Genomic DNA, 27,862 nt, shown 5'->3' with positions numbered 1-27,862 from the left:
CACCCAAAGAACGTGCTGGGCGTGCGCTCGTTCGCGGAGGCCATGATGTGTCCTGCGCTCTACGACACGGCCAACTCGTTCCTGCAGCAGCACTTTGTGGAGGCGTCCACGGGCGAGGAGTTCCTGGGCCTCCCTGGGGAGGAGCTGCTGTAGCTGGCGGCACGAGACGAGCTGCACGTAGAGGGAGAGGAACAGGTGGGGGGTGCGCGCGCGCACGGTACCTGATGGTTCCGTGTGCAGGGGAAAATAGGATGAGCGGGAGGTGGCGACGGCAGGGTATGGGTCCGGCAGACCTTGCCACGGTCAAACTGTGCAATCTGACCTGTCGTAGTTTACTCGAGCTCATGTCATGTGCATGTCGTGGATTTGTGTTTGTGTGTAACTTATTTATACGCATCATGTTTCTCAGAAGAGCCTTTTGCCAATCCAATTCTGGATAAAGGCCTACCCATGCCATGGGAGTCATGCATGTGTTTGACCATGCTTTTCCATATCGGTCAGTTAAGGTTGTTGAAGACAGGGAGCATAGGTGTGGGAGAATTCAATTAAAGTGCAACAATGGTTATTGATGTACTACACTGCTGTCCACAACGCAGCCACCTATAACAACCAGGCATGTATGTTGGTCAGTTAACTGGGCTCTTGCTTATAGCTTCTGAGATTTGCCGAGTTGGGGTGCATTCCAGGTGATTTGGTCAAAGGTATTTGTACACACACACCGATGCATGATTGACTCTGTGTGCATATGTGGTTCATGGGTGTGTGCGCCGTGCATATTGTTTGCTGCTGGCGCGCGCAGGTGTTCGAGGCGATGCTGGCGTGGGTGCGGAGGGACCGCGAGGGTCGTGCGCCGCTACTCCCGGACCTGCTCACATGCGTGTGCCTCCCGTTGTGCCGCCCCCACTTTCTGACCGACCGTGTGCAGCAGGACGAGCTCATACGTGCCTGCCACAAGTGCAGGTACCGTGACCTTCCGCCCCCATCCCCCCCGCGCTCGCTAAATCAGGCAACATTGCACTAATACAGCAGTGGGTCTGGGTGTTATCGCTTTACTGGCCCTCAAATCCCTTTTTTAAGAATGGAGAATCAATACCTTTCAAATTAAAGCCATTCAGATAATTATTAATATTTCTCATGAAGGGCAAACAATTATAAGCCTGGAAAATATTAGACAGAGAATCGGGGGTTCTTAGGCAGGTTAAGTACAGGAACCTACAGTATATTCAGAAACATGACCAGGATGAATGGTCACTGACTGCAAAGGGTAGTGACTTGAAGGTATTAGGTGAAAAATAACACCACAGTGATTGGATGCCACCAAAGTGTGGATGGGTTGGAATCTGTCTTCACTTGCAAATCGCAGGAACAGACAGAGAGAAGTGGAAAGACCACTGCAAGGAGATATCGGTCAAGTTAACAGCCATGCTCCAAAGGCCACAAGACAAAGGGAATAAAATAAAAAGACTCAGGTTACAAGCCAAATAACCTTGCTGTAGCTCCAGCTTAATTTCTTACTGAATCTTTTCTGGGTCGCTGTTAGACCGGAGTAGGCATGTGACAAGTAGCCACATCTATTTAACAAGAGGTGGGTCCAGAAATATCTCCTTGTTTTCTCACTCTGACTAAAATTAAGCCCTATATACAGTGAGGGAAAAAAGTATTTGATCCCCTGCTGATTTTGTACGTTTGCCCACTGACAAATAAATGATCAGTCAATAATTGTAATGGTAGGTTTATTTGAACAGTGAGAGACAGAATAACAACAACAAAATCCAGAAAAACGCATGTCAAAAATGATTGGCATTTTAATGAGGGAAATAAGTATTTGACCCCCTCTCAATCAGAGAGATTTCTGGCTCCCAGGTGTCTTTTATACAGATAACGAGCTGAGATTAGGAGCACACTCTTAAAGGGAGTGCTCCTAATCTCAGCTTGTTACCTGTGTAGTGAGTTCCAGGGAGACTGACGACGGAGTCGAGGCACACTCTTTTATTGAACTCAAGGGCAGTACAATACTAGATGGGAAAACACCCCTAGCACTATTCCCCCTGTCCTGTTCCCAGTCCTCCTCTAATAGTGCTATGGGAGGCTGTCTGATCCGGCCCTGGTAAAGCACGGATCCCGGCACCCAGCTAACCCCGCCTTGCTCTTACAAGAGCAGAGGTCCGGAAGCTCTTGGGGCCGCGCCACTGGCTTGCCCAGCTCGGCCCTGACAAGGGCAGCGAGACAGGGAAGTCCCAGGGCCTATTCTGCCGGTCTTCAGACTTCACTGGTAAGCTTCTTCCACACTGGCCCCGAGCTCTCTGGCTCCCCACCTTTTATAGGAATCCCCTCCGAGTGGTGGAGTTATGGGGGATCACAGAGCCCCCATGGCCCCCCAGTGGTTAACAGATGCGGACGTGGATGTAGACACCCGTGTATGGGTGCAGACACCCTTGTGTTTTCTGTCCTCCCTTCTCACCGTAATAACCCCTACATCACCCCCCCCCCCCCCCCCCCTGTACAGCCCGCAGCCGTCCTGGCTGCAACAAAACCCCTCAAAAGCCAACAATAAAGACTTTAACACATCTTCTTGGTTTTTTCGGTAAAGTCACGTAGAAGGGAAGTAATAAAATAGTAAAAATAAAACATAATAACACAATTCTCACGACGTTACGGCCACAACGCAAGCAGCCGTCTTCAGGTAAAGAATGAGAACCTGTCAAGCTAGGAGCTTATATAGACGCTGAGTTGGGGGGGGTGTAAGAAGAGCGCCTTAACAAAGGGATGTGCATATCAAGAGGCGTAGGAGGTGGGCGGGGGGGTTTTCAAGGGAGGGGGCAGGGGGGGTAGCAATAACAAAGGGATGGAATGTTAAAGCAATGAAACATGTGAATGGGAGAGCGGTGACCGAACACTACACAGGAGCAAGTAATGCATTCCCTGTGGATAACACAAGATACACAGTTAATGCCTGTGAGTGGATTGCGGACTGAAAGTCGCCGTAAACGTGAACAACAATCAGTTAAGATCCGAAATGGTTTATTACGTCCTTCCAATGATTGCTGAGCCAGCATCCATCTTCTCGGTTGAAATTGTTGCCTCCGAAACGTCGTGATTTTTGTTTTATTTTATTTTCATTAATTTTGATGTTTTACCTACGTGACTTTACCGAAAAAACCTAAGAGTATGAATCCTTGCAGTCACGAAAGCTTCAAATCTAGAATTGTCTCTGTGTTTGTATATGTGGATCGCCTCATGAACGAATCTCTCATGGTAGCCAGATGGCTTGCAGAGAACCTCTGTCTTGGATAAGTCAATGTCATGTGAGCCCACTGAATTGTAACAGTGATCTGCTACGGCTGAGGTGTTTGTCCTCCCGTGTTTCAGGTCTGCCTTATGTTCGCGGATGCGGTCCGAGACATGTCGTTTGGTTTCGCCAATGTAACTGCTACCACAGAGGCAACTTAGTTTGTAGACGCCAGGGTACTGTATGTCTGGAACCACGTCTTTTACAGACGGGACCAGATCACGGATTTTATGTACTGTGTTGAATCGGACCTGAATCTTGTGTTTAATCAGGATTTTGGAGATCTTTTTTGTGACCCCAGCAATATAGGGTAAGGTGATGGTTTTGAAAGGCTCCTCAACAGGATTTTTCTTGATGGTTGGAGTGATGGCTTTACGGATTGTGTAGTCGGAGTAACCATTAGCCTTAAGAACTTGGCGTACGTGTTTGAGTTCACTGGCAATGTGTTCCTGGTCGGAGATGCATTGGGCTCTATGGTATAGAGTCTTGATGAGGGAGTTCTTCTGGGATGGATGGTGGTGGGAATCCGGTTTCAGGTAGGCATCCGTATGGGTGGCTTTCCTGTAGACAGAATGGCTCATTGAACCATCAGGTCTCCTTTTAATTAGGACATCCAAAAAGGGTAGCTTGCCATCTTTTTCGACTTCCATGGTGAATCTGATGGCTGGGTGTATGGAATTGATGTGGTCAAGAAATTGGTCTAGAGCAGGCCGGCCATGTGGCCAGATGACAAAAGTGTCGTCTACGTACCTCTTCCATAAGGTCGGGTGTAGAGTGGCAGTCTGGATGGCGTCACTCTCAAATTTCTCAATGAAAATGTTGGCTACAACCGGAGATAGGGTGGAGCCCATTGGGGTGCCCTCAGTTTGCTTGTAGAAAGTTCCATTCCAGGTGGAGTATGTATTGGTTAAGCAGTGTCTCACCAGGGGGGGGTACCTCAGTATTCAGTCCTTGATGAACCAAGTCTTCAATGATTGCGATGGTGTCAGGCACAGGAACCTTGGTGAACAAGGAAACCACATCAAAGCTGACAAGCAGGTCGTCTGGGGACAGGGAAATCCCCTTGATTGTCGATACCAGGTCAATAGAGTTTAGTACCGCAGAGGTGGTTTTTACAGTGAAAGGCCGTAGGATTTCAGACAAAAAACGAGCTAGTTTGTAGGTGGGGGAGTTGATAGTAGAGACAATGGGACGAAGAGGTGTATCTTCTTTATGTATCTTTGGCAAGCCATATAATCTTGGTGGCCTGGCTGCAGAAGGTTTCAACGAGAACTGTTTGGTCTGATCAATTAATTCGGTTGAAGCAGAAATGATATTGTTGGTTTTGGAGACGAGGCTGTTGGTGGGGTCTCTTTTTATTTTTGTATAGCTGCCATCGTTGAGTAGTTCCTGAATTTTGTTGTTGTATTCTATTTTGTCCATGATGACAGTGGCATTGCCTTTGTCGGCTGAGAGGATGACAATGTCATCCCTCTTTTTTAATTGAGCTCATTCAAACCGCAACATCAGCAAAGATGAGGAGGCCCTGGCACAACCCCCATGAGTCAACGCCCGACCTCCCCTGACCGGATCCTCCCGCGCGACGCCGTAGCGCCAGGAGGGAAGTATCCTCCATTTGGAGGCACCCCCACTCCACACCTGACAACCCCAGTCGGGAATCCTTCCCTCCCATTTCAATAGGGCCAACGCCCGAAGGAGCCTCAACGGCAGCCACAAGGACCCAATCCTGGCCGTCGCTCGCAGATTTGCAACGCTCCGAGCCCAAGAAACAAGTGCAATCCGAAGTGGCCGGCAGGCGCGACGGCATCGGCATTAGTGTGGCGAATCCCCTTGCGATATGTTGTTTCGAAATCGAAATCCTGAATGATCTCCAGCCATTGGGATAATTGCCCCGATGGCTGGTGAATACGCAGGGCATACTGCAATGCCGCATGATCTGTATGGACGGTGAAATGCCGGCCGTACAGATATGGCCGGTACTGTTGAATAAAGAAAACAATAGCCAACAGTTCACGGCGGGTGACACAGTATCTTTGCTCGGCAGGAGATAATACTCTACTACCGTAAGCCACAACGCGCTCCACGCCACCAACAACTTGGGAAAGCACGCCTCCAATCCGTGTTGATCGCGTCCGTGTCGAGCACGAAAGGTAGAGAAAAATCGGGGTAACTCAACGGCGGGGCCCCCACCAAGGCATCACGAAGAGAGTTAAAGGCGGCCTCGTCTTCCGGCCCCCAATGAAATTTCACCCCCTTTGCCGTTAAGGCATGTAATGGCTTAGCGATGGAAGCGAACTCCGCGACAAACCGCCGGAAATAATGAAGCAAAACCGATGAAGCTCCTAACCTCCCCCACCGAGGTGGGAGTCGGCCAGGAGCTGACACAACGCGTTTTGGCGGGATCGGTTGAGATACCTGACCATCCGACGATGTGACCCAAATATCTCACAGATTCGCGGAGCAAATGACATTTTTAAATCCTTTATATTAAGTTCACTTGTTTGCTTGCTTGCGCGCTTATGACCGTGCAAATCTTTCGGTCGTTTTTTAACCCACTTCCCATGATCCAATCGAGCTGACATTTTGCACACAAACTCGTTGTGCGTGACAATTTCTTTTTGTGAATTTTTTTTCAAAAATGTTACACTTTTTAGGTAATAAATTACATTTTTTGTGGTTTAAACTTCAAATTAGCTGCGCACATTTTGAGAAAGACGAACCCGTAGCCTATCAAGATGTTCCTCGAATGTCCTACTAAATATGATCACGTCGTCTAGGTGAATCAAACAGACCTCCCATTGCAAGTCAGCAAGAACCAATTCCATTAGGTGCTGGAACGTTGCGGGAGCTGAGTGGAGCCCCATAGACAAACGATTAAATTGGAAGAGGCCGTGCGGTGTTCGAAAAGCCGTTTTGGGCTTCGATTCGTCATCCAAAGGAAGTTGCCAAAAGCCTGACAGCAAATCCAAGGTGGAGAAGAATCGTGATCCAGCCAGGGCATCCAGAGATTCGTCCATTTGAGGAAGCGGGTAAGCATCAGCCACCGAGATTTTATTCATCCGCCGAAAATCAACACAGAACCTTAGGGACCCATCTTGCTTTTTAACCAACACTATGGGTGCACCCCAAGGGCTGGTTGAGGGAGAAATAATGTCAGAAGCCAGCATGTCATCTACAGCCGATTTGATATGATCCTTTTCGGCGTTACTTAACCGAAAAGGATTTTGGCAGATAGGAGCGTTGTCACCGGTGTCAATATGGTGGCGCAGCAATTTTGTACATCCGATATCATATTTGCGCTTACTAAAGACGTTGGAAAATTCTCGCAGAAGGGTACGCAATTTAGCACGCTGTGAGTCAGATAGGTCAGGTGTCTCAGCACAAAGCGCCTCCAGCCAACCCTCGTCATGGTCTAACTGCAGTTGCGGCTGAGAAGCGGTGGCCACCTGGCCAATGATCGGCGTTTCCGCAGGTACCGGAATCGCGTGTGCGAACACGGTTCCTTGGGAAACCACCGCCGTCCGTGTCCCGACATTGAGGACCGCGATGAACAGGTCCTCATCCCCTTTAACAATTGTCTGGGCCGCGACCAAATCTGGCCCATTCACGCCGGCCCTAGACGGCCCCAGCAAAATGCCCTGGTCTAAGACCCCTTTAGCGAATGGTCGAGCATCTGTGCCCCCGGGGGTACGCGCACCATTCGAGCAACGAGCGCCTGTACCGTTGCACAGGGTGTACGCAAGGCAGGGGTGGAGGGCAAGAACGTTATACGTCGGCCTGATGGAAGTTCGATGCATCCCTGGTCAATCAAAATTTTGGCAGGCATTTTGGCCAAAAAGTCCATCCCCAACAGGCACGGAATTGCCAGAGAGGAGGAGACCAACATCGGCCCAGATAATTTAATATCCCCGATAGAAATTTGTGCTCCAATTTGGCCGATGATACCTAATGAGCCCCCGTTTGCAGCGTAACACGGTATGTCGACGGGGAGCAACGGGCGACTCTGAACGGGCAGGATATTATAAATTAAATCGGAAACGATAGTCGCCGATGCTCCCGTGTCGATCAATACCCGTACTTCTACCCCATCAATGTGCCCCGTGACAACGGACGACCCCGCCGACGCAGCCACAACACGGTGAGCCAACTCGGACCATTGGCCCGGTTGGAGCGCCCTCCCCATCAAGCTGCGACCCGACGCACCAGCCCCCGAACCCCGAGAATCGTGTGTCGGGGCATGTGAGAAAGAAGTGGGTGTGTGTGCAGGCCGAACATGTGGGGTGCCACGACTTGCCGGAGGATGTTGTGGAGGCTTTTGAAGAGGGCCGTCCTCAGCCCCAGTTCTTGCTCCGCGCTGTCGAGGAGCCCGGCATCCCGAAGCCACGTGGCCCCGGAGGCCACAGTTGTAGCACACGACGAGTGCTCCAGAAGACTTGGGCTGCTCTCGGTGGATCAGTGCGTCCCGAGGTGGTCGCCCGCCAGACCGCCATCCCGCAGAACAGCCCGCAGCGAAGACCCCCTCGGATTCGGAGGTGGTTGCCGTCATGGTGTGACCCGCAGCTGCCTTGTTGGCCTTCCTCTGTTGGGAAATCAGGTTGGCATGGATGTGCCTTGCAGCCCGCAATGAAGACATGTCCGCATCATCCTGCGCCAGGATGACGAAGTTCAAGTCGTCGGCCAACAGCAGAATTTTTTCGGCCACCATCGCGTCCACCCCTTCCTCGTCCATGCGCGGGAAGGCCGCCTTCGCCAACGCCAACAGGGCCGTGCGGTACGCGAGTGGTGACTCCTTGTCGCCCCTCTACCGCTCGTAGAAAAGCTGGCGACAATCGGAAGGCGGCCCATGAACCGTGGCCAGCACTTGCAGCGCCGACCGAAGTGTGGAGCGTGCCGACCTGGGTGCAGCAGTGAGGGTGCCAAGGGTGTCGCTATCCAGCATCGCCGGAAGAGCACGCAGCGCCTCGTTGTCCGTCCACCCAGCCATCTCTTGGTGGGCGAGAAAACGGCGCTGAAACCCACCCCCATCGCCGCCGCTTGATACGAATTCCTGCAGGGCCGGCAGGCGTTGCTGAAATGTCGGCTCCGTCTCCGACGATCGCCCAGCTCGCGTACTGTCTCCATGGACTGTATGGGGAGCAATGGCGGACCCTAATGGTGGTCGCGCCATCGGTGACGCGCTGGTTTCGGCTTGGTCGGTGCAGTTGTCCGCTGTTGATGACCTGGCGACCGCTGATAGGTAGCCACTGCGACCCTCCCCCGCCGATGACGTGGTGCTTGCTGGTTGGGCCCCGTCGCCCGCGTGACGTGCTGGGGCCTCTCCCTCGGCTCCTACTGTACCAGTGGCGGGAAGTTCAAGCCTCCGGGCCATCGCAAAGGCGGGAGTTTCTGGCGGGCGCTGTCAGTCTTCACGCTGCGCCGCTCCCCCCGGCCCCAGGCGGGTTATCTGCCAATCGGGAGTGGGCCAACGCCAACTCATCAGCCGACATCCCGGTTCTCTCCGACTACCCTGCAGGTGGTGGAGCCGGCAGCGGTTGGCCAGGTACGTCGGCGGCGATAACTTGCACCGCCTCTTCCAAGCTGTCGTCCTCTCCGGGGTCTTGGGTACGAGTTGTCCGTCTCGTATCCATTCTTTCGACCACTTCTGACGCCAGATGTAGTGAGTTCAAGGGAGACTGACGACGGAGTCGAGGCACACTCTTTTATTAAACTCAAGGGCAGTAAAATACTTGAAGGGGTAACGGCCCCTTCACCCGTACTAGATGGGAAAACACCCCTAGCACTATTCCCCCTGTCCTGTTCCCAGTCCTCCTCTAATAGTGCTATGGGAGGCTGTCTGATCTGGCCCTGGTAAAGCACGAATCCCGGCACCCAGCTAACCCAGCCTTGCTCTTACAAGAGCAGAGGTCCGGAAGCTCTTGGGGCCGCGCCACTGGCTTGCCCAGCTCGGCCCTGACAAGGGCAGCGAGACAGGGAAGTCCCAGGGCCTATTCTGCCGGTCTTCAGACTTCACTGGTAAGCTTCTTCCACACTGGCCCCGAGCTCTCTGGCTCCCCGCCTTTTATAGGAATCCCCTCCGAGGGGTGGAGTTATGGGGGATCACAGAGCCCCCATGGCCCCCCAGTGGTTAACGGATGCGGACGTGGATGTAGACACCCGTGTGTGGGTGCAGACAGCCTTGTGTTTCCTGTCCGCCCTTCTCCCCATAATAACCCCTACACCTGTATAAAAGACACCTGTTCACAGAAGCAATCAATCAATCAGATTCCAAACTCTCCACCATGGCCAAGACCAAAGAGCTCTCCAAGGATGTCAGGGACAAGATTGTAGACCAACACAAGGCTGGCATGGGCTACAAGACCATCGCCAACCAGCTGGTTGAGAAGGTGACAACAGTTGGTGCGATTATTCGCAAATGGAAGAAACACAAAAGAACTGTCAATCTCCCTCGGCCTGGGACTCCATGCAAGATCTCACCTCGTGGAGTTGCAATGATCACGAGAACGGTGAGGAATCAGCCCAGAACTACACGGGAGGATCTTGTCAATTATCTCAAGGCAGCTGGGACCATAGTCACCAAGAAAACAGTTGGTAACACACTACGCCGTGAAGGACTGAAATCCTGCAGCGCCCGCAAGGTCCCCCTGCTCAAGAAAGCACATATACATGCCCGTCTGAAGTTTGCCAATGAACATCTGAATGATTCAGAGGACAACTGGGTGAAAGTGTTGTGGTCAGATGAGACCAAAATGGAGCTCTTTGGCATCAACTCAACTCGCCGTGTTTGGAGGAGGAGGAATGCTGCCTATGACCCCAAGAACACCATCCCCACTGTCTAACATGGAGGTGGAAACATTATGCTTTGGGGGTGTTTTTCTGCTAAAGGGAACAGGACAACTTCACCGCATCAAAGGGACGATGGACGGGGCCATGTACCATCAAATCTTGGGTGAGAACCTCCTTCCCTCCACCAGGGCATTGAAAATGGGTCGTGGATGGGTATTCCAGCATGACAATGACCCAAAACACACGGCCAAGGCAACAAAGGAGTGGCTCAAGAAGAAGCACATTAAGGTCCTGGAGTGGCCTAGCCAGTCTTCAGACCTTAATCCCATAGAAAATCTGTGGAGGGAACTGAAGGTTCGAGTTGCCAAACGTCAGCCTCGAAACCTTAATGACTTGGAGAAGATCTGCAAAGAGGAGTGGGACAAAATCCCTCCTGAGATGTGTGCAAACCTGGTGGCCAACTACAAGAAACGTCTGACCTCTGTGATTGCCAACAAGGGTTTTGCCACCAAGTACTAAGTCATGTTTTGCAGAGGGGTCAAATACTTATTTCCCTCATTAAAATGCAAATCAATTTATAACATTTTTGGCATGCGTTTTTTTGGATTTTGTTGTTATTCTGTCTCTCACTGTTCAAATAAACCTACCATTAAAGTTATAGACTGATCATTTGTCAGTGGGCAAACGTACAATATCAGCAGGGGATCAAATACTTTATTCCCTCACTGTATACATGTGTAATAAAAGACTCGGACGCTTCTCTCTGTCCTGTGTCCTTTATTTGGGTTCGATCTCTTTTCCCTCACGGTACTCCCCTATATACTCTCCACTCTGCAGCCCCAGGCTGCTGTCGCTCACGTAGCCCAAACTCCCTCCTAGCAGCCCCGCCGCTGTCACGTCGTGCAGACCCCTGCTGCCGACTCCTCCCTTGCAGACCCGCTGCTCTCTGCAGCCTCCTCGCTGCTCCTCCTGCCCCGGGGTCGGTCACCGTTGGCCGACGGTGCCGATCCTCGTGGCTCGGGTGTGTGGCGAACTCGCCACTCTCTTTCACCCTTCGCCCTGCGTGGCCTCTCACTTTTCCCAGTCCCCGATCACTCCCGACTGCTTCCGGTTACCCCCCTTATAGACCCTTACCCTCTCCCCCACGTGACGTAACTCCTCCCCCCATGACGTCACTTCCGGGAGGTCGTTTACGCCCGCATTACACCACCCTCCCCCGTAGAGAAAATCCAGCCGACCTCGGCTGAACACAACTCTAATAAGCAATGCGAGCGAACACGACCGAATACGAAAAAGGACACAGAACACACGATAATATACGGAAAGAACAAGAACACAACACAATAATTAACGAAATGTGAGGGATTTCGAGCGGGTGCGGGTCGCCGGGCCGTCCCGGACGGTCGGTGGCCTTCCCGCCGAGCGGGAACGTGGCAGGGTTTTAAGAGCGACAGGCTGAAGTTCGTCTGTCGCTATTGGAGGCCTGGCAATGTCCCCGTCCCCTATTTTCGAAGGCGCAGCATCAGAGGCGTCCCGCGATCGTGTCCGCGGCGGGGTAGGAAGGGCTGCGGGCCTCAAAGGTTCCGCAGCCGTGGTAGGCGCACCCCGAGCTGGGTCTGCTTTCCCCTGCCGCATCACTGCCGGCTCGTCTGTGAAAGGCACGACAGGCGCTCTAGCAAAGTCAGCAGGCACAGGCAAGGGCGAGTCGGCAGCAACAGACCCCGGCAAGGCAACCTCAGGAGATGACGCATCCGGTCGAGGGGCCACGTATGGTTTCAACCGAGATGTATGGACGAACCAACGCCGAGAACCAAACCGAACACGCGCCGACTGTGGGTTGGGAACCTCGATGAGGCGAACCGGCCCTTGCCATGGCTTATGTAATTTAGGAGAGGTACCTGGCCGCACCTGTGGACAATGGAGCCAGGCCAAGTCTCCCGTTTTCCAAGGGCATTCCCCTTTTGAACGTCGCGCACACCGCTCGTTCCGAGCCTGGGCTTTGGCCGTAGCCATGCGAGCCTCCACCCCCGCCTCAGTGACTCGGCGAACGGTGTCCTGAATGTAATCAGGAAGAGGCTTGACAGGTCCCCTCGCCTCGGTTCCCAACTGTTCATTAATCGGCGGTACGTTTTCACGACCGTACATTAGAAAAAACGGCGAATATCCTGTAGCTGCATGCGGCGTCATCCGGTACGCTGAAAGCACCCCAGAGATATGCAAATCCCAATCCGATTGTTTTTCACTAACCATATGGCACAACATGGCGGACAGGGTCCGATTAAGCCGTTCCACCATACCATCCGTTTGTGGGTGGTAGGGAGATGTCCGTATTTTTTTTGTACCCAGCGCCGCACACACCTCCCCCAACAATTTGGAGGAAAAATTCCGGCCTTGGTCTGTAAGGAGCCTCTCCGGCGCCCCTTTGTCCATAACATACCCAAAAAGAAAGGCGTCCGTGATAGACGCCGCTGACTGGTCAGGCAAAGGCCAGGCCACCGGCCAGCGGGAGAGGTACTCCACCCCTACCAGCAAATATTTATTTCCCCTAGCGGATGGCGGAAAGGGTCCCAAAATATCTAACGCCACCAATTCATTAACTCGAGACACCTGGATGGATTGTATCGGCGGTACATATGGATGTTTAGGCGGCTTACGGCGGGCACAATAAGGACACGCGCGAACGTGCCCGACGACATCCGTCGTCATGCCGTGCCAATAGTAGTCTCGCTGCAGCGTCAATAGCGTCTTCTGCACCCCCAGATGTAAAAGCGTGTCACAATGCAGAGTCCTAATCAATTCGTACCGCAATGATGCCGGTTGTTGTATATGTCGGGTTATGAAATTTTGATGAAAATAATAAAAATTAATAAATTTCCGAAAAATGCGCAAATCGCATTAATTATGTTAATGTGTGTATTAACATGCATAAATTATGATGGTGTGAGTAATTATATGCATAAATTATGATAATCGCGGAGATAAGCGTAGTAATTTATGCGGATGCTTGCGATGATGTTAATGTGAGCAGTTGTGATAATTAGGCTTAGCTTCGTTTATCCATTGTTATATCAATCAGGATAATACGATTATCATCGATTAAACGTTTACCGATTATCTTAGTGTGTGTTATGATATTTTAGGTCTCCATTTTCATATCTCATCGCAGGATACAGTTATCAAGAATAAGATAGTTTTGCATGGACTTGGAAAGAAGCACTCGAACAGTTGGTGTTAAGCAATTTTATTCTAACAAGCATGTGACATTCTATCATGCAGGTCAAACATGCGTCAATAATTCATGAATAACCAAACTCTTATGCATTTGCGATACTATGCATTCGATTAATATGAATAACTAAAATCCTTATGCAATTACGAGGTTATGCAATTACCTAATATGAATGACTAAACATTTTTTTTTTTCATTGGCGAAATTATGCAGTTAACGAAAATGAATGACTAAAACATTTCTTATTCATGTGAAGTATTGGAAATGACGGCAGGAAACTCCTTGACGGGTAACACACTTTTTATTAAATCTTGACTTGTCACAATACAACGTGTGGTCTCTATTCTTCCGACGGCACACTTTACTTAACTCGTGTAGGCTCTCTGCCTCTGGCTACACTCTTCACTTAACTCGTGTAGACCCTCTGCCTCTGGCTACACACACATCACTCGTCTCGTGTAGACTCGTCTCGTGTAGACCCTATGCCTCTGGCTACACTCTTCACTTATCTCGTGTAGACTCTAGGCCTCTGGCTACACACACATCACTCGTCTCGTGTAGACTCTATGCCTCTGGCTACACACTCTGCATGCTGACACTGCATGCTCGCCCTACACTCCGTCCCGGTCCCCACAGGACAGCGGGACTGGGTACCGCAGGGCCCTATCTCTTCCTCTCCGTCTTCAGTCTTCGCTGGTTACACCCTCCCCTTACGCCTGTGTGCATCACCTTATATAGTCCCTCCTCCCGGGAGACGGAGCGGATGCAGACCTCGACGTGAACATCGCTCCTTAGTGAACCAATCACGACGCGCTATCTCTACGATCCGCTTTCCCCCAGCGCGTGTTTCCACTCACCAACCAATCACGCCGCGCTGCCACCCGATCACTCCCTCACCAGCGCGTCACCGGCACCCAGCCAATCAGCACCACACAACCCACGATCCCGCGCTGACCCCTGATCCCTCACCGTCAGCGCGCGTCACCACACACCCATCCAATCACGACGCGCTGGCACCCGATCGCTACCCCAGCGCGTATCACCACTACACATGTAACTCGACGGCAGCAACTGCTTTGCACGATCAGTTGATATTGAACGCACCACCTCGAAATGGCAACCCTTTCTGAAACGCAATGACAATTTTTCTTATTCGTGTGCGTGCTGTGTGTGCGTTGTCCCCTCGTAATATTAATTGTGTCGTTAGCTTGTGTGGTGTAGGAGGATACAAACAGCGGCCAGAAGTTTTCTCTGGCTTGGGCGTGGCCGCCGCGAGCGCCTGCTGCTCCCTCGCTCAGCGTGTCGCTCGGCTTGTGCGCTCTCTCTCTCTTTCTACCGCTGGATGACGAGTTGGCACGATGCTGTCCTTGAAGATGCTCGGTCGCTCGTGTCGCTCGGTGGCGCTGGGTGTCGCTCGTTGGCGCACAGTGGCGCACGGTGGCGCACAGTGGCGCACGGTGGCGCACGGTGGCGCACGGTGGCGCACGGTGGCGCTCGGTGGCGCAGCTCTGCTGGCGCTGGGTGGCGCTCGGTGGCGCTCGCTTGGCGATCTCCGCCTTTCCTGCGGGTTGTTCGCTGGTCGTCACTCTGACGAGGAGCGATGCTTCGTTCGTGGCAGGGTGGACGTTGGCGTCTTTGTTGGCTTCACTCGCAGCTCGGCGACTCAGGGTAGCGATTCTTCTCAGTTGGTGCAGACCTCGGCTTGTAGCGGCACGTCGCTAACCCGCGAACCTCGTCATTCTGGATGACGAAAACTTCTTGACGATCTGTGGTGGAGTCGAAGCCCTGGCGACGAGATGGGGCTCAGAGCCCTGGCGATCTGTGGTGGGGCCCGTGGCCCGGATGATCTGTGATGGGGCCAGAGGCCCTGACGATCTGTGGGAATGGATTTTCCTTCGACTTATATTGAGAAAATCCACTCAGTTTCCCGAGTTGTTCAAAGTCTGTCATAAAACCTTCCTGTGGGTGGGACCATCTGCATCCGTGTGTGTGTGTGTCGTGTGCGTGTCCGTCCGTGTGTTTCGCGTGCGTGTTTGTCCGTGTGTTTATTAGTTTTGAAGACACAGCTGTGTGTCGTTCTGGAAGGGGGGGGGTGGGGGCCTCGTGACGGCGCCACCGAAGTTATCCATTAGCCAAACCGATGATTCGCGTCGAGTTATATATATATAAAAGAAATATTCGAATCCATGTTTTTGTTACTGAATAATATTTGTCGCGAAAACCTACGCGTTAAGCGAGCTTAATTATTCCCTCCCTTGCTCGGGATCATATCTTTTGTCTCACACAGCTTAAGTTGTTTTGGTTTGGAAGTTGAAATGCGACTTATTTCCATTATGCCCCAGTTATGCCGAAACCGTGTTCCCGATGTTTCATCGTGACCCGATCTCTCATGGAAATGTTATTTCCTTGCGTGTGCAATTTTTGCTGTCCGTGTTGTGGGAAGACAAAGACGGTTGTTTCCACGGTGGAAGCACCCGGCGCATGCGCTTATTTATTTCCGAGAGCGTGTTAATTTCCTTTGAGCCATTGCACCCTTTATGGGTGTCATTTCCTCGCTTTTGTGCCTGCGTGTGGAGATCCTCTCGGAAAGACGAAGACGGTCGTGTTGCTCGCTTCCCATGGGTGTTGTGTTTGGTTAATTTTGAGAGCCTTATCCGCCCTTGATTCCTCTTCTTCTTTAATTCCGTACTTATTATTTGACTTCGTGATTATTTAATTTGGTATCCCGTCTAGGAATTTTGTTTTGGGGTGACTCAAGTCATAATTATTCTTTGGTGCTTCGGCCCGGCCGCGTCGAAATTATTTAAGGTAAGTAATGTCCGTATTTAATTAACAATTGATGAATCGCGACTCTGGTGTAGACTGTAGTCTGTTTTCCAATTGGAGTAAGGATGGATACTGTTTGCTTACTCTTCATGGCTAAGTTGGTAATTGTTTATCTAACATGGTTCAAAACCCGTCTGTGTTTTTTTATCGTCAATGTTGTTTCCTTTGTTAAGAATATAATTATATATTCCTCCGTGGTGCCCGGCCCTGCAAGGCTTTTTCGAGAGGGTGTCATTCCAACCCTCCGCCTGCCATTCCCCCCTCCCTTGTTCCTCCTGTGTGAAATTCGGGGAGTTTATGACCTTGATTGCCCCCTTTAGTCTTTTTGAAAGGCGAGGAATGTGCATCTGTGGAGGTGTGGGGGCGTGTTCGTTCCACGTTGCCCCGTGTCTGTTAAAAACGATATTATATCTGTTGGCAGAATAATTCTTAAAAATAATAATATAAAAAAAATTAAAAAGGGGGTACATACACAACACGGTACAACCAGACGCCAGCGTTCCTGCATCCCTTCCCTCCACATCAGCAAGCCATCACGGAGAGCGGTTTCCGGCACGCCGCCCGCACAGAGTCGCCCACTCCCCTTGACAGGCCGCTTACGTAACGTTACCAAGGAATCATCCAACATCTGTTCCCGAATCCACACAGACCTCGGGAGATGTAGAATGCCATCAGCCGGTCCCCCATCAGCCGACCCCGCATCAGCCGGCCCCGGCTCAAGTGGAGCTTCCGGCACTTCGACTGCCAGCGCGACAGGCAGAGGGGGGTACTGAATCGGGCCACACCTATGCGTCCCCGACGCACATGCGCAAGGGGATCACTGTGGCAGCCTGGAAAGTGCGTCCGCATTAGCGTGACGCACTCCCTTCCAATGGTGAATTTGGAAGGAAAATTCTTGCAGCGTGTCCAACCATCGCGCCAGCTGGCCGGATGGTTGGTCCATTTTAAGAGCATACTGCAAGGCCGCATGATCCGTGCGAACAATAAACGAACGACCGTACAGATACGGTCGAAATTGGCGGAGAAAAAAAACAATAGCCAAAAGTTTCCTGCGAGTGACACAGTAGCGGGTTTCAGCGGGAGACAAAACCCGGCTACCACACGCGACCACGCGTTCTACACCATCTTTGGACTGAGATAACACCGCCCCAATACCCGTGTCACTCGCGTCCGTATCCAGAATGAAGGGATGCGCAAAATCCGGATAATCCAACGTCGGTGCCGTAGCCAATAGATCGCGTAGGCCTCGAAACGCCGCCTCCTCTGGGGGTCCCCAAGCAAACTTGTGTCCTTTACCCATCAGGAGATGCAAAGGCCTCGCGATCGTAGCAAAATTTGGAATAAAACCTCCGATAATATGAGGCGAACCCCAAAAACCGACGCACATCCCCCACCGTGGCAGGGGTTGGCCAGTCACGGACGCACGCAGTTTTGTCCGGATCCGTGGCCACCCCGTCCGCACTGACGATGTGCCCCAAATAACGGACGGAGTGTTGCAGCAGGTGACATTTCTTGGGCTTAAATTTCAAATTAGCAGAACGCATCCTGGTGAACACGGCCTCCAACCGTGATAAATGCTCATCAAATGTGCGGCTGAAAACGATAATATCGTCCAAATATATAAGACATGTCTCCCACTGCAACCTCGTTAATACCAACTCCATCAACCTCTGAAAAGTGGCAGGGGCTGCATTCAGCCCCATCGGAAGACAGTTAAATTGAAATAACCCCTGCGGCGTAAGGAAAGCAGTCTTTTCTCGCGAGGACTCGTCGAGGGGAAGCTGCCAGAAGCCCGAAGAGAGATCTAGCGTTGAAAAGAACTTCGCCCCCGACAAGGCATCGAGAGAGTCGTCCATACGCGGCAGGGGATACGCATCTGCCACCGATACCTTATTTAATTTACGAAAGTCTACACAAAATCGCAATTTGCCATATTTTTTCTTGACCAAAACAACAGGTGCGCCCCATGGGCTGTTAGACGGAGATATTATGTCCGCAGCCAACATGTCATCCACTGCCCCTCGAACATGCTCTCGCTCAGCCGGACTCATCCGATGCGAGTTCAACCGAATAGGGGCAGCGTCCCCTGTGTCAATATGATGGTAAAGCAACGAGGTGCGTCCTAAGTCCAAATCATCGGAACTAAACACATCAGAATAGCTCGATAACAATTTACGAATCGCACAACGCTGTTCCCCAGAAAGAGCTGAATTCTCCCCACACAATTCAGCAATCCAGCGGTCATCCACAGCTCCGGGCCCCGAAACACCTCCAACAACCCCCCGGCCGGACAGATCATCATGAGCTGTAAACGCAGTAGTGGCATGTGCCACAACGGTACCCGCCGGCACACACACGCTTTCGGCACTCGCGTTAAGCACCTGCAAAAACGGCTGCTGGTCTGGCCTAACAATAGTTTGTGCCCCAACGAGCGCCGATCCACCCGTGATGGTGGCGGACGGTGACAACAAAACCCCAATCGCTCCTTGACGACCAGGTACAGGCTTCCGATAACGCAAAGGAATGAGAATCTGTGAGCCAGGTGGAATATCAACAGACACTTCGGACAACGCCTGCACCTGGGCGACAGGAGCAGGTCGCCCCCAGGGCGACGGCAAAAAGGCAATTTTACGGCCTTCCGGTAATTGAATGCAGTTCTCATTAATTCCAATTAAAATGAGCATTTTGGCCAGAAAATCGGTCCCTAATAAACAAGGAACTGCAAGAGACCTCGAAATTAACACAATTCCTGAGGCCGACACTCCCCCGATAGCAATTGTAGCGTACACCTGGCCCACAATGCCCATGCTACCCCCGTTCGCGGCGACGCAGGAAGCGTAAGCCGGACTCACGGCCTCTGGTGGGATGTTCAAGAGATGGAATATTACATCCGAAATAATGGTCGTGGACGCTCCGGAATCTACCAAAATCCGTACGTCCACCCCTTGTATTGACCCAGGTACGGTGGACGAACCGGTAGCGGCCGCGACGACCCGCCGAGCCAACTTACGCCACTGCGTTACCGAACGACAAGGCACAGTCAATGGTCTCCCGTTATTAAAAACACCCGGATTGCATGACAACGGTGATGAGTGAGGTGTCAAGCCTTGCCGGGTGTCTGGTGCGCACCGACTTGCCTGTGCTGGCGAATCCTTCCTTGGAGCGGCCGCTGTCGAGGCCTCCTGCTGGGGCGGACCCGGGACGCGGGCCCAGCAGTCCCTGGCATAATGGCCCTTACGCCCGCAGCGGAAACAGTCGATGTTGTTGCGCCTTGCTGCGGGCGCCCCGTCCCGACGCGGCTGTGTCGGCGGCGCAGCCCGCGGCTCCGGCCACGGAGCAGCGGCAGCCGACAGCTCCTGCGGGCTCCTGTCGTCCGGCACATAAACAGCTTTCTTGGGGTCCCAACCCACGGCTCCCCCTTCGACGATGGGCCCACCCGTCCACGCCGTAACCTGCTTCCACCGGCGCAGGTTGAACTGGGCGTCCAGACACTTAGCCGCAGCCCGGGATGTGAGCTTCTCGTGACCGCACACCGGCATGGGAATGCCGAGATCCCGGGACAACTCCAACATCTTCCCCAGGATGAGAGGTTCCAACAGGTCAGGCTCCATCTCCGGGTATGCGGCCATTGCCAGCTCCAGTACCGCGCCCCTATACGCCACCGGAGACTCCTCGGGTGCGCGTTGTCGTTGCACAAACCGGCGATGAGCGTCATCCGGCGGCTCGTAAGCGTCTGCCATTTCGTCGAACACACCACGCAATGTTTTCTTCTTCGCGGCTTTTATAGAGCGAAAGAATCTAACGGACTCATCATCAAGGAGAGTCGGAAGAACTTCTAATGCCTCGGCATCAGTCCACCTCGCCGAGCGCACCGCTGCCAAAAATCTGCAGGCGAACGCACTCCAATCGCCCCCGATGGAGAATTCCTTGACAGTCGTTAGGTGACGACTGCGACGCCTTGGCGCGTTCCCTCCAGCCGCTGACTCTTCCGGTGGCATGTTCAACATGGCGTCGCAGCGTGGTGTCGACAAGATGGCGGCCTTCCGTCGCGGAGGGCCCAAAATGGCGGCTTCCCGCCTTTCGTCGTGCGCCAAGCCCAAGATGGCGTCTTCATGCCGCGTGGCTGATGGCGTCGACATTGAAGACAACCCGGGCTCCTGCGGACCACCAACATCGCCTTCCGACGCCGTCCTCGGCGTAACAAGCGCACACAACTGTGCAAGCACGTTCTTGAGAGTTTCAAGTTGCTCCGCCATCTGACTCCATCTCAAATCCGCGTCCTTTGGTGCAGACTGGTCCGCCGACGCGGCGACATCTTGGACCCCTGGACCCGCACTCGTCCCAGCACGGATCTCCTCCTCTGCCAGAGTCGGATCCACCGCAGGAGGAAGGTCATCGTCGTCGGAAGATGAAGCCGATGCCGGAGACGGAATATTCTTTTTTTTCAGTTGTTTAGCCATACCGTTACACTTCTGACACCAGTGTAATAAAAGACTCGGACGCTTCTCTCTGTCCTGTGTCCTTTATTTGGGTTCGATCTCTTTTCCCTCACGGTACTCCCCTATATACTCTCCACTCTGCAGCCCCAGGCTGCTGTCGCTCACGTAGCCCAAACTCCCTCCTAGCAGCCCCGCCGCTGTCACGTCGTGCAGACCCCTGCTGCCGACTCCTCCCTTGCAGACCCGCTGCTCTCTGCAGCCTCCTCGCTGCTCCTCCTGCCCCGGGGTCGGTCACCGTTGGCCGACGGTGCCGATCCTCGTGGCTCGGGTGTGTGGCGACCTCGCCACTCTCTCTCACCCTTCGCCCTGCGTGGCCTCTCACTTTTCCCAGTCCCCGATCACTCACGACTGCTTCCGGTTACCCCCCTTATAGACCCTTACCCTCTCCCCCACGTGACGTAACTCCTCCCCCCATGACGTCACTTCCGGGAGGTCGTTTACGCCCGCATTACACATGTTCTAGGGACCTATTGGATGAAGCGAAGGACTATCACCTGATGCCGGACCGGCGGCCAGTTCTTCCGGCGTACAAGACCCGGCCGCGCTGCTGCACCTCCCTGGCTGGCCGCGTTTACGCTGTCGGGGGCCTCAACTCTGCCGGTAGAGTTAACAGCGGGCGGAGGAATGGGCAGGGAGGCTGAGATAGCTGACAAAATGCAAAGAACCCTGTTTAATCTTGGGTGAGAGTCAGCGATTGGCATCCACTATCCCAGCAGTGTCAACAGCTGCCTGCTTTTAACATTTTATAACATTTTATAATATGTTGCACTTTGACCGAATTACACGGAAAGTGCACAATATTGTCAGACCTCGGAGGCTGAGTCAAGCATAGATATGGCGTGGGTGGGTGACCATCATGCACACTCAGGTTGGGCAGCATATAGTGCAGAAAAATCCATTGTTGTACTGCACTTCTATGCTGTAAGCTTCCACATCCATCCCTCCCACCTTCATTAATCCAAGTGGATCATTGTAGTGAACCATAGTCAAATAACCTCCATGATCCACATGGTGTGGAGAGGCCCTCATCCAGCAGTGGATTAACAAAAGAGCTGTGCATGTATACGTCTCGTATCACTGTGAATCTTACAGATGGGGTCTACATACGATCCCATCTCAAGACAAGAGAAATATGACTGCACCTCAACTCTAAAAGAACATTCTGTATGCACCGGCAGTGAGATGTTCATATATAAATGTTTTTGACCTTGTATAAACGTGTACTGTATGAGTTGTATATTTTATAATGTGTGTTAATGTTTTTGGTATACATGTGTCACTTGACACCCTGGACACTCTTGCAAATGAGATGTTCCATCGCAAGGGATTTTCCTGGAAAAATATTGCAATTAATAAAGCATTGCTGCAACTCACATCACATTGAATCAGACATCATGCTTACGCACGTTGCAGTGCATCGCACTCCGCTGCTCCTTGCGCGGTTATCTGACTTGACCACCTGAATGAAAAATTGTAGATGTTGCTCTGCATCTACATCAGCCGTGCGACAGAAGAAGACTTCATAACAGTCGGTATAATTTATCCCTTGAAGTCCCCCTCTCGTGTATTTGCTCAGGGGATGCGGTGACCATGGTGGAGGTTTACGACCCGCTGACCAACCGCTGGAAGGCATGCTGCCCAATGGGGTCACCGCGTAGCCGTGTGGGGGTGGCCGTGCTGGGCGGACGGCTGTACGCGGTGGGGGGCTCGGATGGGCAGGAGCGGCTGTCCAGCGTGGAGGTGTACGATCCCGACACAAATACCTGGACCAAGGTCGCCAGTATGAATAGCAAGCGCAGGTGACCATGGTTTTTGTGGGAAGCGGTAATCGGTGGCGAATATCAGAATTGGTCCCGAACCTCCTCTTGGTCGACTGGGTCTCAAACGAGTAGTGTATCTGGTGTTTTGTGTAAACATTGGCACCCGGGAGACAAATGCGGCTGGGCATGATGCTGGACACACAAACCCCCTTAATGCACTGTGCTGACCTTCATAGGTGCTCGCTAACAGCACTCGCTCTAACGGCCAGTTTAAAGATCACTCGGGATCACTATGTTTTTTTGTGGCAGACGATTCACAGCCAATGCATGAACATTTTCCGTTTGCAGCAGTGTCTACTATGGCCTTTCTAATGTTACATATACTAGTTATGAGATGACTATTAATATAGCTGTTAGCAGCAACATTTATTACTTTATGCAACAGTACAGTTGAAACTGCATATAAGTACACCCTTGGGAGTAAGTACTTATATCCAAAGTAGTATGCTTGGATCAGACATTACCTATCGCCTTCCCCCCCACCAGTATAATAAAAGGATCTGTTTCTTTATCAGAATTGTGATTATATAAGGTGTGTTTACATCCAGTTTCTACTGTATCGACACAAGGTAATTGAGGTATACAAGAGTCCCTTGAATATTGCGAGGGGTTACATTTGTAGTGACATAAGAAGGGAGGGGCTGCTGGGGGCTCTGGGTTCCCAGGTGGGTCCAGACGCTTAAGCCTCTGGGTGCCAGGCGTTGAGTTCCCAGGGGGTCCAGACGCTTAATCCCCTTGGCGCCGCTAAAGGGGGGGGCTGTGTGTGCTCTGTGGGATATCTGGGGGCGCACACGGCCCCACCCCTCGTTGTACCAGGCATAAAAGGAGAGCTCCCTGGACGATCGGGGCCCAGTTGTAACTCAAGACCCAAGACCCACGACCAGCCATCTGAAGACCCTGGGATGCTGTGAGAGCCAGCGCTGGGACTCTGGAACTCCCGACTCTACGACCTTGTGAGGGCGAGTTCTGGAGCGTAGCCAGAGTAGAGTATCTAGGCTGTGTAGCTAGGCTGTGTGCCTAGGCTGTAACAGAGTATCAGGACTGTTGGACTGTTGGAGTGTTGTATTGTAATAAAGAAGTTACCTCTACAAGTGTCTCCAGAACCTGTTACACATTCTTGGAAAGTGCTGCGAAGGCCAAAACCGCGATATTCAATACTTACCTAAATAATGGGGTTAGGTACACGGCAACCAAAATAGACACATGACAATTGATATAAGTACTGTACTGTATGCCAAATAAACTAAAAACAAAATAATTAAAATAACCATTTAAATACCCTATACAAAACACATTCCTGGACAATAAGTTGTATAAATACTGAATAATTTACTGTACTTACTGATGATGATCCAAAGCGGGTGTGTGTGTGTTTGTCTACGAGAAGGGAGCTGTAGTGCTGCGGTAGTGCTACGGTTAGCACGCTGTGTTACGAACCCGGAGACCCAAGTTAAATTCTCGCTCACGCTAAACGCCAGTGACGATCTGAATTGATCCTGGGCCTCCCCTAGGACTCAGCCCTAAATGAATACATGTTGTGGTGTGTAAACATCGCCACTGGAGAGACAAAGGCAGCCAGGCATGGTTCTGGTTATCCACACTCTTGTATGCCGTGCCAGCCTTCATAGGCGCTTGCTAACGGCACTTGCCCCAACAGTCTTTTAATAGGCTCTACGGGGGTGGGTTTTGTCCGCGAGATGCGAGCATGACGTCCAGCCCGCACTGCACCACTTCCATTTACAGCATACCCGCAAAAGGCCAAAACTAACTCCTGCGATAACTAAATTGGTATCCAAAGATGTTGCCCGCGATAGGTTAATACCCCAAATGATGAACCCGCGATATTCAAGGGTCTCCTGTATTTACAAGAACAGCCTTTAGCGTTACAGAACATTACTTTTAAACAATAGTGAAAGCTGCCCCAACGATCGTCATGCTTCCACCCCTTTCTCTTCCCAGCGCGATGGGAGTGGCCGTGCTGGACGGGCAGATCTATGTGTGCGGGGGCTACGATGGGGTGTCGTCGCTCAGCTCCGTGGAGTGCTACTCTGAGGCTGACAAGTGCGTGATGAGCACACACACATCCATGTATTCAGAGCAGGAGAAAAGCAAGTACTTGCGCGTTGTTTGCGCTTCTTAGTGCGATGGCTGGCCCATGAACATGCATCGAGGCCAGAGCGGGCATGTCAATAGAGATATGAGTAGTATCTGAATAACATGTAATTGAAATAGGTAATTTCATTACTTTTGTTTTATTGGTATCTCAATTGCACAGATCAGAGTAATTGGTAATTAGAAACAAAATTTCACAAGACTGTTAATTGGTCACTTCCATCCATCTACATTACTCCATTAATTTGTACATTTATTGTAATTTGCCCTTCTCTGTGGCACGTGTCTCAAAGCCAGAGACGTTCATCCCATGCGAGTGAGGATGAGCATGCCCTCCCGCACAGCTCAGCTGTTAACGCCTGTGTGCTCGCACATTCAGGTGGACCATGGTGACGGCCATGAACTCGCCACGGAGTGCGACGGGTGTGGCGTTCTTTGAGGGCCTGGTGTACGTCACGGGCGGGCACGACGGCCTGCAGATATTCAGCACGGTTTGTGACGCACGCACGTACGCAGAAAGCAGATAGCACACACTCGGTTCGTCTTAATTAATTCGTTTTTTATTTATATACATAACCATTAATTCAGAATCTAACATCTCCATTTGCTGAAGGCTTACTCAAAAGAAGTGGATAATTAAGGACTTTTTCAGAGTGAAACGGTTTTGTATTTACATGTGTAATGCGAGCAAGGATTGAGGGGGGCGGAGTCTGGGTCACGTGAGGAGAGGGAGGAGTTAGGGTCACGTGGGGGAGAGGATTTAGGGAGAGAACCGGAAGGGGATCGGGGAGTTGAGACGGAGTGAAACGGGAGGAGGCCACGCTGGGCAGTACGGGGAGAGTGGCGCGATCGCCACGCGTCGGGAGACGTCGGCACCGTCAGCCATCGGTGTCAGGACGCAGAGGGCTAGCGGGCTGTGGAAGGCTAGCTGCAGAGCGGAGCAGCGGTGAGGCTGCAGAGCGGAGCAGCAGTGTGGCTGCAGGGCGGAGCAGCAGTGAGGCTGCAGAACGGAGCAGCAGGGTGGCTGTGGAGTGATCGTCGGAGGAGACGCGGGCCTGAGCGAGGACGCCGTGTGAGCGAGATTTATACGAACCCAAATAAAGGACAACGGAGATCGACACTGAGAAAGAGTCCTTTATTACACATGTATGTCGTTGGTGTGTAGGCCTGTGTGAATGGTTCATGTGTGTGGGTTTGTGTATATGGGCCCATGTCTATGGATTAATGTGTATGGGTTGGTGTGCAGGGCTGGGTTTGTATGTAAAATGTATGCGAGTCCATAATAATTTATTGAAATAGCCCTCTATATTCTGGGGTCTCAGATTGCTGCACATCTCATCTCTAACATTTGAAAGGGCACGTCGAGTGGCAGCTATTCCTGTGGGCTCAAGGTGACTCTGTGGGCATTAGTCTGCCACTGGGCATTAGTCTGTCAGAAGGGGACAAAGATTGGTATGTATAATGTAAATCGAGTAATTTCTGGGTAATTTTCTAAATCGGCAAATTCGAACCTGGACGCCAGCACACAATGACTTACTTTTGTGAATTATAACAGGGGATCTTTAAATTCTTCGCTGTGAAACAGACAACGCAAATTATTACATGTGGAAACATTGTTTATATATCCATGTAAACGTCTATGGATTCCTGCATATTGATTTATGACTATGGGGTTGATATGTGTTCTCATATGAGCAGATGAGGGATCCTACCTACTGCCACACTAACATTACGGTTGTACCTTGTGTGGGTGTGTGCGGTGGCGCCATGCAGGTGGAGTACTACAACCCACACACTGGCAGCTGGCACAAAGCGGCGCCCATGCAGCAGAGGCGTTGCCGACATGGTGCGGCCGCCCTCTCGGGCCGCCTGTACGCCGTGGGCGGCTACACGGGCTCGGCGTTCCTCTCGTCGGTCCAGACCTATGACACGGCGTCTGACCAGTGGTCTGCACTCATGCCAATGCTGGCACGCCGCAGCCGCGTGGCCCTTGCAGCCTGCTCGGGGCGGCTCTATGCGCTGGGCGGCTACGACAGCTACGCCAACCTCGGCACGGTTGAGTGCTTCACGCCTGAGTGCAATACATGGCGGCAGGCTGCCCAAATGAGCAGGCACACGGGCGGCGTTGGGGCAGGCTGCCTTCCCTTTCTCACTATGTGACCGGCAGGCCTGCTCTCTCCCTCATAGATGTCTACTCCCATCTGTGGGTGTGGGGAGAGGTGGTGCATTAGTGGTGCCACAACACCTTGGTCATGGATAAAATTGGTGGCAATTGGTGTCTGAACCTGCCCTGGGCCTCCCCCCCCCCTGGTTGATTTAGCCTTATATGTGAGTACTTGGTGAAGTGTACGAACATCACCATCGGCCATACCACCCCTTATGCTGTGCTGGCTGTAGTATGTACTTGCTAACAGCAATTACCCCATCAGTATAAGGCTATATTGAACATATTTTTTTGAGTGTGCACATATGCGGAAACATACATGCGTTGTAAAACTTTGCTGAGAGCAATACTGCACCTGACTTAAGATGGTGCGCGTATAGTTGTCTTGCAGCATATAGTGTACATGTGGATGTTTACAATCGTTGAAACTCATTTCAAACACTTTCAACTGCATTACATATTTAATGCTTGCATGAGTGTGCGTTGTGCATGGTCCAGTGTGTGATAGATTAAAACCAAAAACTGCTTGAATAGGTGAAGGCTCTACAAACCATCTGAAAATATATATATCCTGTTTCTGTTCGTGCTTAACTGCAGTGTAAAAGAAAACCAGATGTTCTGTTGTGTGCTGCTTTGGCAGCAGTCTCAAAAGTTGCCAACGATGTGTTCTAGGATTTATAAGAAACAGTACAAATGATTAGGTCCCAGCTAGTACATTGCATCTATGATAAATGAGTTTCCATTCAAAATTATTCAATTGGACATGACAATTTACAAGTACACAGCAAAATACACCAATTTTGATGAATTACCCCAAGTAAAATGCGTTTGTATCTAAAAGCCTCTTTGGAAAACTATAGCCACTAAGCGGCCTATTCAAGTTATTACTAAAATGCGAAAGTAAACCTCTGGCACATACACCTGTTGGAGACCACACAGTTGGTAACTATGACTTGAACTGACCACTGATTTAGATTGTTTTGCCAAACTAACTTTGCCAGTCCATCTGACAGGTTTAACACCTGCCAGATTACAAGGAGGCAAGGTATTTTTGTGTACAGTCTCCATGTAATCATTGTATTTGGACTCGAGAGTATAACTGCATCGTAAATAATTTCAAATGAAACTGTTTACCGACAA

The 27,862-nt window shown here is 51.5% G+C and overlaps 1 pseudogene across 1 annotated transcript; it reads left to right on the top strand.

Moving 5' to 3' along the window:
• On the top strand, nt 1-27,862 carry LOC144723372 (uncharacterized; annotated as a pseudogene). Its single transcript, XR_013586154.1, has 8 exons — nt 1-195; nt 800-1,019; nt 7,907-8,060; nt 21,090-21,226; nt 22,203-22,425; nt 24,406-24,507; nt 24,938-25,049; nt 26,332-27,862. The product of XR_013586154.1 is annotated as an uncharacterized LOC144723372 (transcript).

This window comes from Lampetra planeri, chromosome 1, assembly GCF_965212315.1.
Source record: "Lampetra planeri chromosome 1, kcLamPlan1.2.h2, whole genome shotgun sequence".
Lineage (NCBI taxonomy): Eukaryota > Metazoa > Chordata > Hyperoartia > Petromyzontiformes > Petromyzontidae > Lampetra > Lampetra planeri.
This window is presented reverse-complemented; position numbering and strand designations above follow the sequence as displayed.